An 18,197-nucleotide genomic window follows, 5' to 3' on the forward strand; every position below is an offset into this window, starting at 1 on the left:
CACACAGTCACTTTTGTATCAAAATGCAGTTTTGAGATCAGATTTTTGTATCTTAGTATGACAAACACACCTATTTTGAGCAGCAGTAAATTTAATAATAATTTTTTGTAATATCTACTGATAACGGGAGAGTAAAAAGGAACAAAATTTTCCTCAGTATAGAAAATATAATTTTGCAATGGTAAGGGAAAAAAAAAAAAGCCCTCTTGGATAATATTTCCCTCTTTCCTTCTAAAGAGCTCCTTTGCCAGTCTATTTCTCTACCTACTATTCTTCCTTAAGCCCAGGTGATGAGACAAAGCTTGATGTCACAAACTTGCACAAATAAGGCGTATCTGCTACCCTGCAACTCCCCTTCCATGCAATGGAAAAAAGCTGCTGGTCTGCCACCACCCAGTCTCCTGCTACCTGGTGTGAAACCAACGTGGGGAAGTGACCAGCAGATTTACACCCTGTCAATAACCAGCCCTAAGACAACAGGGTTTTTATTTAAGTTATTTTGGGGAGCAGTTATTTTGGGGGTCTGCCAGGATACACGCTTGGATGAGGAAGTGAGAAGCCGTGCACTCGGCAGCATTGTTTTATTTGCCAGAACCAAGGCAGGAGCACACTCCCTCTCACACACCCTCTGCAAAGGTTATTCATCACCACAGCAACCTCCAAACAAAGGTGGGAGCCCTGTTCCTCTGATGACAGAGGATGAAGGGTGCTCTCTCTGCCTGCACCCTACGGGGGACTTGATTGCTTGGGTTCGTATTTATGTAATTGGATTTAATTTACATGCCCAGAGCACAGAGTGGCCACACTTACGCATTAAACAAAAAAATTCTGTGGCCCCACTTAAAAGGAGAGAGAAAAACCAGCTGATAGACAAATCCTTCTTGCCACACTCTATTACACGTTCCCAAAGTCACCCCCTCTTCCCCACGTGCTCCCCTACATAACAGGAATAGCTGCAGTAAAATAAACACCCCACCTAAAACCAAGAAAAGCTCAACCTGTTTAACTACAATTTCATCCTTCCTCTCCCCTCACCATCTCTTTTTTTCACATCCTCTTTCACTCTGCAGGAGATTAATGATTTTGGATACGTTATGAAAATCCAACCAAGACGGCAAAATAACTGCAAACTCAGCACAAACGAAAAGCAGAGTGTCTTTTTTTTTCCCCCCCTGAATCTGGAAAGAACCAATGCCAATGTTTCCCAAGTCACTCGAGGAAAGAGATTATGATCATTTTTAAATCTTTTCAGCTACAAGCCACGAGGAAAAAAACAGTGTCTGTGATGACAAGCTGTCAACACTCGGCAAGCAGCGTGGCTCTCATTTGTGACACTGATCTTTCGCCTGCAGAGCTGGGCACATGGGCACCAGCAGCCACACCACATGCAATGACAGTACTCAAAATGCCCAGATTTCTCTATTTCTCGTAAAGCACATCCCCCATCTGAGCAGCCAAGTCTGAGGATTTAAAAGATAGGGTAACCGTGTGTGTTGAAATACAGGATTAAAAAAAAAAAATAAAATGGTTCCTAGGAATTTTGGTTTTTAAATTGAAAACACAAGTTGATTGGAGCAGATAACAAAATCTCATTATCTCTCATTTACTCCTGTCAAGAAATAGAAATATGTTATATTTTGTTGTAGTGAAATCACCAGAAATACCCACCTAGCTTCAGTGATTCGTGGATCTAAGCAAAATGTACGCTAAGAAAAGAGTGGTTTGATTTACATCAATTGCTTAAACTAATGTTTTTCTTAAGTTTCAAAATAATCACTGATGACTAACCATTAATCTTTTGTGGGCTTATGATTGTTTATTATTTCTGCCAGTGTGTTTCAGCACACCAGCAACAACCACCTGAGACAGGAGGTTAATTTACCTGATTCTGCAATGTTTATATTATCCAATCACTTTGGTGATTTGGTACTTGAAGGGAGCCTATAGGAAAGATGAGGACAGACCTTTTAGCAGGGTCCATGGCATCAGGACAAGGATAATGGTTTTAAACTAAAAGAAGTTTGCATTAGAAAAGATACAAGAAAGTTTTTTACAAATGAGGGTGGTGAACAGGTTGCCCAGAGAGGTGGTGGATAGCCCATCCCTGGAAACATTCAAGGCCAGGTTGGACTGGGCTCTGAGCAACCTGATTTAATTGAAGATGTCTGCCCATTGCTGAGGGGCTGGACTAGATGGACTTTAAGGTCTCCTCTCCAATGCAAAATATTCTATGATTCTATTATAATACTGCTCTGACACTATAATTAAGAAAAAGTAGAAATGCAAACAAAAAAAATAAAAGAAAGCATAATTTTTTTTTAAAAAGTATGAGAAAATTCACGTTAGAAATGGAGGTTCAAACTGCAGTTTCAAGAGATCACACTGTATTTGCAGATAGCAAAAAGCAATACTGTGGGACTGGAAGCAAAGTGCACAGCACCATTTAACCCCAAGTGCAGGACACTCTCCACAGACTTTGCACTCAAAGCTCGATGCTTTACAATGCTCTCAGAAATAGAAAAAAAATAAAACCCCAAACCTGCATTTGAGCTCACACGCATTTCTTAAGTGCAGCCACAGGCAAACCATCACATGGGATGTACTCCCAGCCCAAGGTGATTTATATCACAGAGCAATCACTACCTGACGTGATAAGCAGGCGTTGGCTGACTCAACCTTTATTTGTGCAGTGAATTTTCAATGTACCTTCCTGATATTCTTGGGTTTTGGAAGAAACCTCTCCACCTGGAGATGGTTTCCCACCCAGGTTACAGAGGAGCAAAGGTTTTTGCCTTCTCACCCATGCTGGCACTCTGAGTCAGACTGGGACTTCAGATAGAATAGACAGCAACTTGTCTTAAATTTGTGTCCTCCCTGACCAAGACACAGACATGTTTCCATTGTAATTATTAAGCTTCTGGAAAAATCTGTGGTCTCTAACTTCTAGTAATTGAAAATCCTTACTGGTGGAAAAAAGTGCACCTACACAAGCAATAATGATTTTAAATAAAAAAACATTGCTTCAATTACTACCTTGCTTTCTCTATTTCTAGGCACTCTGAAAATCAATTGCTGCAATTTTAAAACCTTTCTCCACCTAAGCTGCTGCCGTTAGCACTAAAGTTGTTGTAATATTTAAGTCCTGGGGTTCAGAGTTCTCCAGCAGTAGAAAAGAACTGCATATACCATCAGTGGCTCCCAAGATAGCAACTGTTATGCTTGAACTGAAGCAGGAAGAGCAGCAGCAATAAAAAGGAAAGAAACTTAAGGACAGGTATCTTCCAGCTTCCAAAAATACAACGGCTACGTGACAACAGCACCAAATTTGTTTTTCCAAACTTTCCATTAATTAAAGCCTACTTGTTTTAGCCTGGCTTAACAGGCTACTGGACCTTGAAATAATGTACTTGAGTTCCTTGTTCTGCCTTTGCCTCCTCCAGCATAGAGCCAGAATTACCCTCATAATTTTTCAGGCCAGAGTAATTTTCCAACTCCGTTGCTAATCAAGATAGCATGTATAGCTCAGTACAGCACTGACCTCTGGGCTTTTGTCCATATACTCCAACAAGCACTCTCAACAATATGGTAAGAGCCTGAAAGAGCCAGACAAGAGCCCCAGATGTGTATTATCCTTCCTGCACCCATCCTTACAGGGGGTTCCTTCCACCTTCTCCAGAAGACACCTGCAAGTGGTTCTGCATAAGGCACCAACTATCAACTCTGATAGTCACAGGAGAGTTCAGCACCTGATGGGACCCCATCCATGTACAGAGGGGCTGCTTCCCCCAAATTCCACAGAGATGTTTAAATTATTAGCTCTAGCTGAGGGCACATATGTTTTTTTTAATAGCAAACGTGCGCTTTGCAGACCGGGCTGCATCTCATCAATAATTCCTTGGTGCCACACTTCCAGGAAGACAGCAGTCAGCCCAGCACGACAGTCTTAAATAAAGCAGGGTGTTACAAGGTGTAAGGCAGCACTCCACACATTCTGTCAAAGAATCACAGCACTTGAGCTGCTGGAAGAAGCAGATTGACATTGTTTTATCAAGGAAAATCACAGATGGGAGAAACTGAATAGAAACCACCTTCCCCTCAAAAAAAAAAAAAAAATTGCTAGCTATTATCTTTAGCCAAGAGGGTATGTCTAGTATTGAAATGAAAACAGGATCACACTTCAGAGGTCAAAACAAGCACGCTGTTTTCTTTACAAAGTATCTTCAAAAGGAAGCTGGGGATGAAGTTTGTCTGTGCATAGCCAGGCAGAGATTTGGATAGGAAAAAAAAATCCCACAAAAACAAACACCAAAATCCATGCACTTACATAAAAGGCTTTGGGTAGTTTCATTTTCTATTCAGCTGGAAAGGAAGTGAACCAGCACACACACACACACACACACACATTTTTAATCACCCTCATGCTGACAGCAGCCAGTCACTACTTCTGTTATCAGAACCCCACAGCTTGCATTACCACGCCACGAAGCCCTAAGGAAGAGGGTATAAAATCTCCTCTGATTAAAAAGGCACAGTGATAACCATCTAGCATAACACACAAATGGCACAGATTTGAAGTTTGGCCTCACCAGGATGTTACTCATTGAGCGGAGGGAAAGGAGAAAATAATCCATAAACATACAAACAAATAGGAAGGATTTCCTAAGATTAGAGGTAACCTGGATTACTCATTTTCTCTAAGATCATCAGTCACTCTCTGGGAAAGACAAGTGAGGCAGGTGAGTCTTTGCATCCAGAAACTTAGGAGTTTGCAACAAGATGTCAGTTGTTACAGAGCCAGAAAAAGAGAAGCTGTGCTTATATACAACTCACCAGTGATTGCTTGAGCAAATGCCACGTGCCTGGGATTAAAACTTCAGCCCAGGTAGGTCCTGTCCCTGCCACTGCTTGATTCACCTCAAGTGGCTGGCATGTCTCCAGAGTTGCTCAGAAAACAGTTGCCCAACAGGTCAAATCACTGAAAAAAACAGAAAAGAAACAGGTTCAGCTTTGCAATTCCACTGAACATTATATAATGAGTTAAGACTTGCTAATCCCTGACTTCTTAAAATGTGATTTCCCTTACTGCATGATAGGGAGAAGTATAGTTCTGGTTAGATTTCATTCACTGCTGTCAACATGTGAACTTTCTAAATACCAGTAATATCAAAAAGAACTCCTCTGTATAGCTAAGAGGGACATCAGTCAGGATAACTGGTCAGCTTTCACCCTAAAACAATTTTCAATCTGACATGCAAGAGTTAGTCCTTTTCTACTTCATTTCTTTAGTCATATTTAGCCATTTGTTCTAGCTATCTGTAACAAAAGTCACTTCCAGCTTCATAGCTGCACCACTCCAGGCACTGACCAGTCCTTCAAATTTTAGCAAACCTGCCCAGTTTACAGTGGAATTTTCCTATGAGTTACTCTCTTTAGGACATCATTTTGATTTTGACATTATCCCAATTCTGTGACTTCTATGAGAGGTTCCTCTCCCCTTGCCCTACAGGGCAGTGATGTTTTCCATTTTACAATAAATCCAATTAAAAATAATTAAAAGTACAGATCGATTTGATATAGCAACAGAACTGGGAAGAAGCAGCAATAAAGTCAATTCAGTAACAGAGCAAGTGACAATAGGTCAATTTAGTCAATCTGACTTGATCTAGTAGTTGCATATTAATATAGGAAAAAAGTAGTATACTGAGTTAGTTTATGTACTAAACCTTATTAATTTGCTTACTAATACAACCAGATTATAGTGATGGTTTCTGTTAATCACCTATTTCTGCCAAAGCTTCAACATTTTAATATTTAAAAGGGAGATAGACAGTTAATAATTTTCTGACCAGGAAACCTTTGTCGAAGAAAGGACAAGACACAGGCATAACACCTGAAAGTAGCACAGGCTGCCTCCCATCCATAGTCATTTCCCAGCCACGGGTCTCAGCCTTTCCCAGCTCACTGACCTCAGGCAAGGCCCTCTACCCCTCCATGTCCACTTCTTCCCTTGCAAAAAACATGGATAAACGTGTCAGTCTTTTTAATGAAATACACTGCAAGTGCTGAGGAGCACTAAGAGCCAGGGATGGTTGGTAGCACATCCAGTGCTTGCCAATACCCTGGGTCAGTACAAGAGGGTTTCAGAGGAACCAAGGTCTAAGGCTGAAAAAGCAGCAGACCAAAGAGCCTTTGGGAACAACCACAGCGAGACCTTTGTGTGTGTGCATGTCTCAAAAGGGCAAGGGGTCCCATGCCAAAGAGCAAAAAGGGGCATGTTCAAAAGTTACTTCTAAATAGAAGTCATCTCTAAAGCTCTGGGACAGGGGAATATGTTTAGCTGCATGCAGACCTACATATAACTATATCTGTGTGCATGTGTGTACAAAGGCAAGTACAGGGTGCTGCACCTGGGGAAGAATAAACCCAATTACCAGCACAGGCTGGGGACAGACCTACTAGACAGCAGCTCTGCTGAGAAGGACCTGGGAGTCTTGGTGAGTGACAAGTTGACCATGAGCTGGTTGTCCTGCCCCTCTATTCCACTCTGGTGAGGCCACACCTGGAATATTGTGTTCAATTCTCTAAAGCTCAAGGAAGACAAAGGAGTTACCAGAGAGGGTCCAGCAGAGGCCACCAAGATGATGAGGGATCTGGAGCATCCCTCTTATGAGGAGAGACTGTGGGACATGGGCCTGTTTAGTCTAGAGGAGACTGAGGGGATCTCATCAATACATATAAATATCTCAAAAGCAGGTGCCAAGAGGGTGGTGCAGGATTCTTTTCAGTGGTGCCCATTGACAGGACAAGGAGCAGTGGTCACAAACTATAACACAGGAAGTTCCACCTCAGCATGAGGAAGAACTTTAGACTGAGGGTGGCAGAGCACTGGAACAGGTTTTTCCCAGGGAGGGTGTGGAGCCTCCAGCTCTGGAAATATTTAAAACCTGCCTGGATGTGTTCCTGTGTAAGCTGCTCTAGGTAACCCTGTCCTGGCAGATGGGTTGAACTAGATAATCTCCAGAGGTCCCTTCCAACTAAACTAGTAATTCTATGTGATTCTGTAAGTAAAAAAAAAATAAAAATAAAGGACAGACTTGTGATCTCAGGAGCTTCTTATGTAGAAATTAATTCTTCTCAGTAGAATGGAACACCAAAGACTTCTGCTAAGAAAATACCAAACAGTAGCACACTCATTGTTTCCAAACTCCTTATCTCTGAAATTTGTGACAGGTTTTGGGATTCTCATCTGAAAGCCAATGTAAAACAGAAAAGGATTTCACTGGTCAATTTTCCAAGCTCCTCCTTGCTAATGTGATTCTACTATTTCCAGCCCTGGACATGAACACAGTTAATGAATAATGACTTTGCAAACAAAATATCAGACAATGATGGGAGGGAAGGGTGAAATGACTGTGTGGGCAGCTCGGGTTGGATTTGGCAACAATTAGAAAAATTGATGCCCTTTTAATCATAGGAAAAGGCTTTGCTGGAAAGATAAGACAGACATGACATTCAAAATACTTTAGTCTTTGGATTTAAATGTGTGGAAATTGAAAGTTCAAGAACTTGGGGGTTTTCATTGTGTTTTCTTTTTATAATAAAAAAATATAGCTCTCTTAAAATTTACATCCAAATGTGTGTGTAAACCTTCAGCTCACTTCAAACCTGTTGCAGGAGAGATTTGTTTTGTTTTTATCCCTCTGTAAATATTACTTGCTACAAGTAGGACTGCCTCCTACAAGGTACAAAATGTCTTTCATTTCCCTTCTAGTAAGAGCCCAAGACAGTAGAAGTTACAGTCACTAGAAGAATCAGCCCAAAAACCTGTTAACATCATTTAAGATCCTCCCCTAGCTGGTTCCACCAAATGTATTATCAAAAGAGGCCACTAAAGATTGCTCCCTGTTTAAGTTTGCACAGTATGTTTCCTTCCCTGCTCTCATTTGCAATTCCAGGAGCACAGACAGCTTCTCACATGTGAGAAATGCCTACATAAGCACATGAAATGCATTGTCCTCAGCACTCCTTCAGTAACAGAGGATCTTAATGACATACTTTAAAGAAGTAAAAGGGAAAAGGACATTTCTCTACAAAACTCACACGCAATTCCTCGACTACAAAATAGATAAAAATTTCTCACATTTCTGGATGTTTTACGGCTGCTCTGTGCCTCTACAGCTCTTTTTCCTTAACACCAACAATCACACAGCCCATATTTACGTGATCATTTGTATAGTGAGATATAATCACTCATAAAGAAGTGCGAATTTATAAACAACACTTACTATCCTACGATTTATAATCACCATGTCTATTACTCAGTATTTTTCATCAAGAGATCTCAAATAATGTTTAGAAGACTGAATTGCAGATGTGACAAAGAGAAAGCACAATTGTACAAGGCAGAATGTATCCAGGAAATAGGAACTGTGATACTTAATCTTGCAAAATAAGTGAGAGATAATTTAAAGTAAGGTATCCACAAAGAACAATGTCTGTGCCAAGAGACTGTTTGTATTAGTTTTGCAAAGAGGGGACAGAATGTTCTTTTCCAAAGAACCACAAAACAAACTTCCTGAACCAATGTGAGCTTTCTTTTTTGCTTGTATCTAATCCAAGTAAATGTGGCCTAGCCAAACTTACTTAGTAAGAAGGAAAAAAAAAAAATCCAATAATTTGGCATAGCCTTGTCTTGAAAAAGTACAGTCACACCCTTCAGAGTGAGTGGAACTGGTCATCTGAACAGATCTAGAACCACAGTTGCTCTGGGAAATTAGTAATAATAGAGTGGAAGTGGGTTTTTTGACCATTTTTCTAAAACCACTTTTCCCATAGCATTCTAAGCAGCTGTAACTAACTCTTTTTTTTTTTTCTTTTTTGCTGTCTCATTTTCCTCTTTTTAATGCTGCTCTCTCGATGCACACCAGCAGGGTTTAAGGTTATGGAGAAAAGAGGTGCAGCGTGTTGAGATGGTAACGCATCACAGCATAAAGAACTTGAAACCATCACATTCCAGTTTATTCAACATAATATTTAGTTTCTTTGTTTCAACTTTTACTTCCTTTGGCGTTTCAGGAGCTGATGGGTAAGTTCACAGGGAAAAGCTTCTTTGCGAGGGAAAGGGAAAAGCATCACTGATAAAGCCAAAAGAAACAAGATATCCTTTAGCGTGATGTTTTTGTAATCCCTGTTTAGAAATAGTAATGAATTTAAAATTAAAAAAACATAATATACACCCTCTACCCTACAGGACAGGGAGCCCCTCAAAAAACACATCAATGTCTAACTAGGCAACAGTTCTCTTTACGTGAACATTTGTGAAAATTTCTTCACTAAAGAAAATCCTCATTTTGTAAAACTACTTCCAGAACCTCTAGAAGTACATTTTTTCCCAACGTACCACAGGCATATCTGTCATATTTGCCACACAAACACCCCTCTCTTCTCACACTCTGACAAGTTAATAAGCTGCATCATTTTGTCAGAATTCAAAAAGAAATGGAAGCTGCCACACAACTCATAGTGAGACACTTAAAAGATTATGTTCAACAATGTAATTATAAAATGCGGCACCACAATCTCACTGTAGAATAGTTATCCTAAACAGACCAATAAAATACCACCCAAATCCGGGAAGGATACAAAAAAAGAAAAAAAAAAGACAAATATGATGGGCAGACAATAGAACTGCAAAATGTGTTTCATGTAATGTAATACTGATGCAAAGTTTTGTAAATCTGAGTCAGATGTCTAAAAGCCGTCCATCTTCACTGCAACGGGAGCTCAAAATTAATACAGTTGTTATTATAATTATTATTATTATTATTATTGCCACCTCATTTTGGAAGTTTATACCTTCCTTGGTTCTGTATATTATTGCCTGACTTGGTTTATTAACAGCTGTTAGATTTCTGTGGCTACTGACTTGTCACTGGTTCCTTGTTTACTTCTACCTTTTCCCAGCTTGAGTTTCTTACAGTGGTGACAATGAAACGAATCAGTATGATTTTTATTTTGAAATAGGGAACAAACTATATTAGTCTCAGCTTTTATAGTTTTTCATATATCCAACTTGGATCCACTTCTTACCTCGAGCACATAAAAGTTACACTGCCAAACACATTGACATATAAACACTTATTCTCCCTACCAGAGGCATATATTGGTAGAATTCCTACAACTATTCTTTTTTTTTACATTGAAGTGAAGAGAGATTATTAATATAAAACTCCAGAGGTTAAGTATCTGCCTTTCTAAAGTCAATATATACTTGGCCTTACATTTCAACAGACCCGGGATCTCTTGTTAGCACTACAAAAGACAAATCCGCCTCTTTAGATACGTGTGTGCAGTAAGGAAACAAAACTGAGAGCAGCATATTATTCAGGGAGATTAGATTACTGTCTTCAAATACCATTACAGACTTTAAAAGGATGAGCACAGGGAGTATCACAGTGGGGAACAGACACAGGGATGTTCGTGGCTCCAGCATAAATTCACCGCCCACTCCCACGAAGGGACATCGTAAGATTGTGAATGCTCTGGAAAACTACATCCACTCTCAGACCTTTGACTGATGCAGTTTAAAAGATGTGTGGGAAGCATCACATGTGGTATCAGAAAAAGCAGTAAGAAAAATAATCTGGATTTTGGAAAGGAGCAGGGGGGGCTCAGTAAGGGGAAGGTTTCTTAGTAGTCGCCCCGAAGGGTGCTCGGAACAGAGATGCTGAGCCCTTGATCCCCAGACTTAACGTTTGATGACTCAAAGAACATTCTAAATACCAATTTCCAGATACAACCTTGTGACAAAAACACCTGTCATATCCCTGTTCACCCTTTGCATTCCTTCTGCACCATCCTCCTACTGGCTCAGAAGGGGACATTGTTTGCCACAGGTGCTCAGAGCAGTAGAAACTACGCTGTGAAAAGTAACTGGGCTAGTTCTTCTAATTGACCTTTTTTGCCCAATTTTTCTGTTCAGCAAAGGAAAAAAAAAAAACTAACCACATGACATTCCACAGAAACAGGGAAACAACATCCATCCTTTGCATATCTCATCATAGAGATAACCAAAATGTCCACTGTGCTCAGTAGCAAAGAAAATTAACATTCCCAGTTGCCCGCTATCAAGCCCTTTCTTTGCTGGCCCTCTTGTAAAATGAGAGCTGAAATAATCCAGGCAACTGCTCTGATGTAGCCTGAAAAGGCAGGTTCTCTTACTTTTCCAGAAAGGCAAAATGAACTACACAAAATTCCTAGCATCCACACTTAAATTTAACAAATAAAGAGGCTTGTTTAGACAATTTGCTAATCTTGCCTTGTGTAAATTTATTACAGATCATTTGCTGTGTGAGACTTCTAAAGATGTAGAAAGAAGCCAGAAAAAAGGGAACCCATTCACAAGGAGAAGGATGGGGTAGCAGCATCAAGGAGCAGTAAGAAGAAAACTCATGGTCAAAGGGTGAATGATTGAAAATTTGGTTCAGACCGGTATAAATTTAATACTGTGCACTTATTAGTGCACAGTATTAGTACACAGGTTAGGAATCTGGCCCTTCCTAACACTGCTACCACACTGCAAAACTGTGTCATCAGAACGATCTTGACTCTTTTCTGTTTATTAGGGAGAGCACAAATTCAGGCAGCCCTTTGAAATCACATCCTCAAAGGAAAGCACAGAGGTTTCCACATCAATACACCTACAGAATTCCACCACATTATGGCCACTATCATAATAAAAGTTATTTTGAGCATGGCCTGTGGTAATAAATCAGTTTTAGTGCCAATAATTTTCTCTCTGTAGCTGAAAAGCAGGGGGAGTTTCCCCATCATGATGTAATCAGAAGTTGCTTTCTAGCTAGATCAAAACTTGGATTCATTAAATTTTTATCTCAAGAGAAGACAGAGCACACCACAGACACGGCCTCTGAAACATCTAAAACTTCTATCAAGCTCATAATTTTTTTCCACACTTGTGCTCATCAGGTCACATTGTTTATACTCAATTACAAAACCAGATATGCTCCATCAGTATATGCCACCTTCTCCCTTGGAATCATAAACTGGTCTGTTTTCCCAAATATCATTTCTTATCCATGCCTTTACACTTATCCCAAATAAGAGTTCCTGATGTTAGAGCTCACCTAGTCCCCTGGGATCAAAGCACTGCACTGTAAATGATGTTTTCCAGTCTCTTCTGATATTGCCCATCAAGGTCACAAAGCTTCTACTCTAACTCAAAGCAACCTGTTACACAACTCAGCAGCTAATGACCTTCTTTCTTCTACTCCATCATTAGTACTGACCACAGTTTTTGAACTCATCATTATTTTTTGTATGACCTATACCTCAGGAATTAATGGTTTATTATAATTTAATGTGCTTCATTGTATCACATTCCAAGTTAAATCTTCCTAAAAATCAATGCAACTATGAAAAGCAAGGTTTGTAATAGCTTTTATTAGTCTAGTAATGCATCTGGGCAAAAAAAAAATAAAAGAAAGGGAAAAAAAAATAAGAGAGCAAGAGAGCAAACCTGTTTTCAGGCCAACTATTGGGTCTAACAAAAAAAGCAATGTTATTTTGTCAAAAAAAGAATCAGGAACCTAACAGTCTGCAACAAGGACAAGGTGGCAATTTTCTGAGGGCCACTCTGTTCCTTCCAAAGAAACTGCAATGCTCCTGTTGGAGCATAACTACTAATTTCTATTAAAAAAGAAAAATGAAAAACCAACCAACCCAAACAAGAAGCTAAAAAAAAAAAAAACAAACAAACAAAAAACCCCCCAAGAAACAAACAAACACACAAAAACCCCAAGAAGCAAACAAACAAAAAGCCCCCCTTAAAAAACAGATTCAAACAATAAAACACATTTTTATAGTACTTATCAATACCACTTTACTACTTTTATTGTTAGTTCCCATTGTACTGATACACATCACCATGAGCAATCCTTGAGTCTGGAGCAGGACTCTGGCCAGCACTGATCTCATAATACTCTGAAAGGCAAGGATTTCCAGGGACTTTGGGCTAAATGTTCTCCTCAGATCTTGTATAGCAAATATGACAGTTCCCTTGCTGTTGGACACAGTCCCCTGTAGATGATGACAGGTATCAATGATGGCCAAGTACTCACAAGGAGCCCTACAAAGGACAACTATAAAATAATATTACTTTAATCAGTTTCTACCCAGCTACTCCCAAGCCCAAGCTAGGAAACAGCTTTCTAAAAGGTTCCATTTCTCAAAAAAAAAAACCCAGAAGAATGACAAAAACCACCACTTATCTGTAGAAAGGTTTTCTTGCTAATGTTTCTCTTACTGAAGCCTATTAAAAAGTAATGCTTTCAGTAATGTCTTGCAGTAATGCCCTTCTACAAGGGAAGGGTGTACAAAAAGGAAATCCTCATGCTTAAATACCCTCCAACTTTTCTAAGTATCTCTCTTCCTCCGTTTTATAATCTTGGAACAAGAGTGTTTGTCCTTGATCTGATCCCAGACTCTTTTTGACTTTCTTATATCATCTCATCTGTGCTTTTATTTGATGCACAAATCTGGAGCTGATTCTGCAACATGGCACATAGAAGTACAGAAGTCCAATGAGCATTCATTGTAGGCCAAGGGCAGGATTTACACCACAAACTAAAAAACACCTAATCCTGAGCTAATTGATCATACATGAAAACAAACATGCAAAACACTCAAACTCCCTGCAAACTGAAAAAAAAAAAAAACAATAGCCCAAACCACCACAGTTACATGGATAGTTTTCCCTGGCTCTGTATGAATCAATCTGCATATCCCTTGCATTTCCACACTATTTTTTTGTCCGGCAATTATGACCAAAACACGGTAACTTAAATCAACATTGCTACACAACAAACAGAATGAGGACATTAAAAATCTACTTGACCAAAAGGGACTTTTGTGTATCCCATCCAGAAACAAAAAAAAAGGTGAAAGTCATTAAGTTTCCCAAAAAATGCCTAAAATTTTGTCTTGCCAATATCAATAAAGTATTTTAATTGTGTTTGGTTTTGTTCATTGCATAGAATTATGTATTATCATTACCGTTGCTGAACACACTCAAACACAAAATCCCTCTGAACAAACAACTCCTAATCCAATGTTTCATCATTTTAATCTTACCACCAGAATTCTTCTGGGGAAAATACATAAATAAAATCAGAAATCTGCTCTAACCATTTAAATTAATGTTCATACCTTCTTACTTTATGTATTCAAAGATACTTTCAGACTTGCAATTGGGGCCATAAAATACTACGTTCGTGGTGATGAATCAAAAGATAAAACCCTAAATTGATAAACAAATTCAAGAAAAATGTGAATAAAACTGTGTTCACTGCAGGTTGAAAGAGGTTATGCCACACCTTTGCACGGAGCAAGAAACTCAGGGCCAAAACACAAAACATAAGATACCAGTTTGTAATGGAAAGGCTGACTAGACAGGTCACAAAATACATCTTACACATGTGTATTACCAGGTTTAGAAAAAAAGGAGAAAGCTTATGCTGTGTTCAGAGCAGGCTTAGTGCAAACCCACAAAGCTCCTAAACACTTCTCATCTCTTTTATTCCTCACCATCTCTCTCCTTTCACAGAACAACAGAAATCTGTCAACATCCCACTGGGTAGGACAATTCTGCTGTCACAGACAGGACAACAAATGTAACCTAAGCAGAAGCTGCCTGTTTGGCAGTAAGGAAACCAAATTTTTCTGGTACCAGAAGCAAGAACACAGCTCAGCTGAAGTGTGTGAATCTGTGACCAAGGTAGCAAGTGCCCAGTCTTAAACCCTTATTAAGCACACAGGTTTGTCTGTGAACACAGAATGTCTGTGTATGTTGTCATTTTAACTAAAAGTTAATATTTGTGTCACTGCAGTTTATTAGCTAGTCTAATAAACAACAGCACAACAAAAAGAGGACAAACTTTTCAGCAGGGCCTGTTGCGACAAGAAAAGGGATTACAGTTTTAACCTAAAAGATCCATTTAGATTAGATATAAGAAAAAGGTTTTTTTACAATGAGGGTGGTGAGGCACTGCACAGGTTGCCCAGAGAGGTGGTGGATGCCCCATCCCTGGAAACATTCAAGGTTAGACTGGATGGGGCACTGAGCAACCCGATATAGTTGAAGATGCACCTGTTCATTGCAGGAGGGTTGGACTAGATGGCCTTTCAATGTCCCTCCCAACCCAAATTATTCTATGATTCTCTAACTTACTCACAGAACTGCTCTCAGTGACCTGCTCAGAATCTTACCAAAAGCAAGGAGAGTGGCTGGGTGCTCAGCAAACCTCTCAACATCTCCTACGGCAAAACACATTTGCAGCAAAGAGGAAAACTTTGGCAGCTCTCCTGGGAAGCTTCATTTCTTCGGAGTATTACAAAAATCAGAAAGGAGAGACACTCCTTTTTAAGCCTAATAAATAAAGTAACAGTTACCAGCCTAACTGGAAGCTGAACTTTACCAACTGTTTGCAGGAGATGTGGTGAGGTGAGAAACTCTAGAAGCCTCTCCAGCATGTCAGGTAACCCACTGCATTATTTACATGGCCCAAGTAGTGTCATTTGTCTTTAACTTCAAAACAATTTGTGCATCCTTATTGGAGTTTAATAATGAATCCACAGATTCCCTCTGTTTGCCAGGATGAAATAAAGACTCCTAAAATTAAGGAAGGATGTACACAGAAGAGAGAGAAACCTTTTGATGCATAAAGATCATACTCCAGAGGAAACACTTTCCCTTCCCAGGAGGCTCAAAACACTGCTGTCTATGTCAGGCCATGTCAAACATCCCCTCAAACACAAACCAGCTACTTCAGTTTGCCCACCTAGAACACAAACCCATAAAACATATAAATTATGTCAGTGGATTATGCCAAACACATCCTGTGCTAAACTTCCTGCAAGCTTCTAGGAATTGTTTTAGAACAAGATGGATGAAGAAACAGATCAAAGGAAGAAGTAAATGACAGCTCATAACAAGAATGTTCCTAGAAGACAGACCAAAACTAATACTGTCTGTCACAGCTCTAGAACACTGAAATCTAGTATAATGAAAAAAAAAAAGAGATGAAAGAACACTAAATAACTAAATACACTCTTCAGAATAAGAAATTGAGATATTTTGTTGCTTTGAAAGAGAGGAATATTAGCCCAATGAAGACAAGTATTTAAAAAAAGATTCTACTGGATTTAAATCAAAAGAAAAATTTTCCTCAGAAACAACAAATAGACCTCAAGATGCAAAACTGACATCTCTTTTATTAAAATGCAGAGATCCTCAGGAGATTAAGTACGGTCTCATGCATCTAAGGATTCCTAGTGCAGGATTTAAATGGAAGATTTAAGTCAACTTGAGAAGAAATTCAAAACTCACACAATATAAGTGGCTACCACCTTTATCACTTTTAGCTTTTTCTCTTTTGAGTGTACAAAAACATCCACTATAAGAATTTTTGTTTCTAATACTGATACTACTATTAGCGTTGCAAATGTCATCGAAATAAGACTTAGCTTGACAAAGTGGGCTCTATCAATTGAGTTTTCAGCCTACTGGTCTGAAAAATACTCTTCCCATGAAGACAAAAGCACAGCAGCCACTGTATTACTGAAAGTTCATCTCCAGTCTAAAAATGAGTAAGTTAAAATGTATTTACAGAAACGTGAATTCAAAATGTATTTACGTTTTAACCAGAAAAATAAGACTGCTTGTCTAATTACCCTTTCAAGCTTTAAACTCTACAATATTACAATTTCCCTTTTTTTTCCCCTCCTCCTATCACAGGTTTAAATGTAATCAAGATTAATTTGATTTACTAGTCCTCTAGGAATTGGACAAACATAATTAATATATCAGGCTGAAAATTCAAACTTTTATTAATGGGCTCAGGGAACTCCACAGGGATGTTCAAGTCTTTTAAAAAGTTAATCCTTGTGTAAGTGTTGTGGCTTCAAACACTGGGCTTTTCAGTGAGAACACGCTAAACTCTTTCCCCACCCAAAGGAAAACAAAGATGTGGTAATTCTCCACAAAGAATTAACAGAATAATAGCTGGACATATAGTGAAAAGGTTCTTTGTCTTGAAAGGCATAAATGCACTTCCCTGCATAAGAGATGATTGTGTTAACTGGAGCACTGCTTATTCTGTTACACTAAATATTGCCTCAGGACCTCAACGAACCATGACATGGCAAGGCTACTTGCCAATTTATTAAGTTACTTCAGAAGAATGATGCTCAGGCCAGGATTTCGAAGTTCTAAATCTTTCCTTATAGGAAATTAATGTAGATGCAGGATGACTCCAAGTACAGCAGCAGAATGAAGATGAAGTATTCAGTCTGCGTTCGTCATCTTCCACTTGAGACTAAGGCAGCTGTGCCACTGAGAGATGACACATTCCACCTACAGTGTAAAAACACTTAAGTACTTCTCTGTAATAGCTCTAAGTTTTATCATCTGCAGCATCCATAAATTAACTCAGTAATTATTTGCTTAGTAGCGATGCTGGGCCAGTGACTTGACAGGATTCCCCAATCTATCCTTGTGAAAGTAGTGAGACTCAGTCTGTACAGCAAATAACTTCAGAACAAATTCTCCTGGGAAAACCAGGCAGGAAGATGCTATATTTATAGAAATGAGAGCTAGAGTCACTTGGTAAATGTTTTTAACTGTTCATTGTTCATACCAATATTGGCAATTGTGGGACAGCCGCAGAAGGGACCAAGAAAAAAAAGTTTTGACCACAGTGCTGTCAACATGCAGCTGGGAATTTAAATACCTCCTCCTGCAGTGAGTAGCAATAGTATGGCACAGCTTTGTCCCAGGAATGCTACAGATTTCCCTGAAACTGCCAGATATCAGGACTGTGTGCAGTGGCAAAACCAAACACAATGGGCACAGACGGATTACAAAAAGACAAATACTTACTACTGAGCTGTAAAAATACTGCAGTGACAGGAAAATAAGAATATTGTGTTTAATCCCCTGTCTTCCTGAGGGAAATAAAAATGTTTTGCATATGGGGCTAACTCAGAGACATAACAATTCACAGAATTAAAAACATAACATATTTTTCAGTCTATTTCTTTTCTATGTACTTGAAGTGCCTTTTTGTTTGCACTGCAACCATTCAACGCTGATACAACAAAAAGCCTGTCAGTCCTGTAAATCA

At 39.2% G+C, this 18,197-nt stretch overlaps 1 long non-coding RNA gene across 1 annotated transcript in view; it reads right to left on the reverse strand.

Annotated features, from left to right (window-relative positions):
* Positions 1 to 18,197, reverse strand: part of LOC115307842 — a 69,241-nt gene that overhangs the window by 30,770 nt on the left and 20,274 nt on the right. The window contains exon 2 of the long non-coding RNA XR_003916213.1: positions 4,831 to 4,975. This is a non-coding gene — a long non-coding RNA (uncharacterized LOC115307842). The remainder of the gene's footprint in view (positions 1 to 4,830; positions 4,976 to 18,197) is intronic.

The sequence above is a fragment of the Manacus vitellinus genome, unplaced genomic scaffold (genome assembly GCF_001715985.3).
Source record: "Manacus vitellinus isolate BGI_N305 unplaced genomic scaffold, ASM171598v3 scaffold_5_pilon, whole genome shotgun sequence".
Lineage (NCBI taxonomy): Eukaryota > Metazoa > Chordata > Aves > Passeriformes > Pipridae > Manacus > Manacus vitellinus.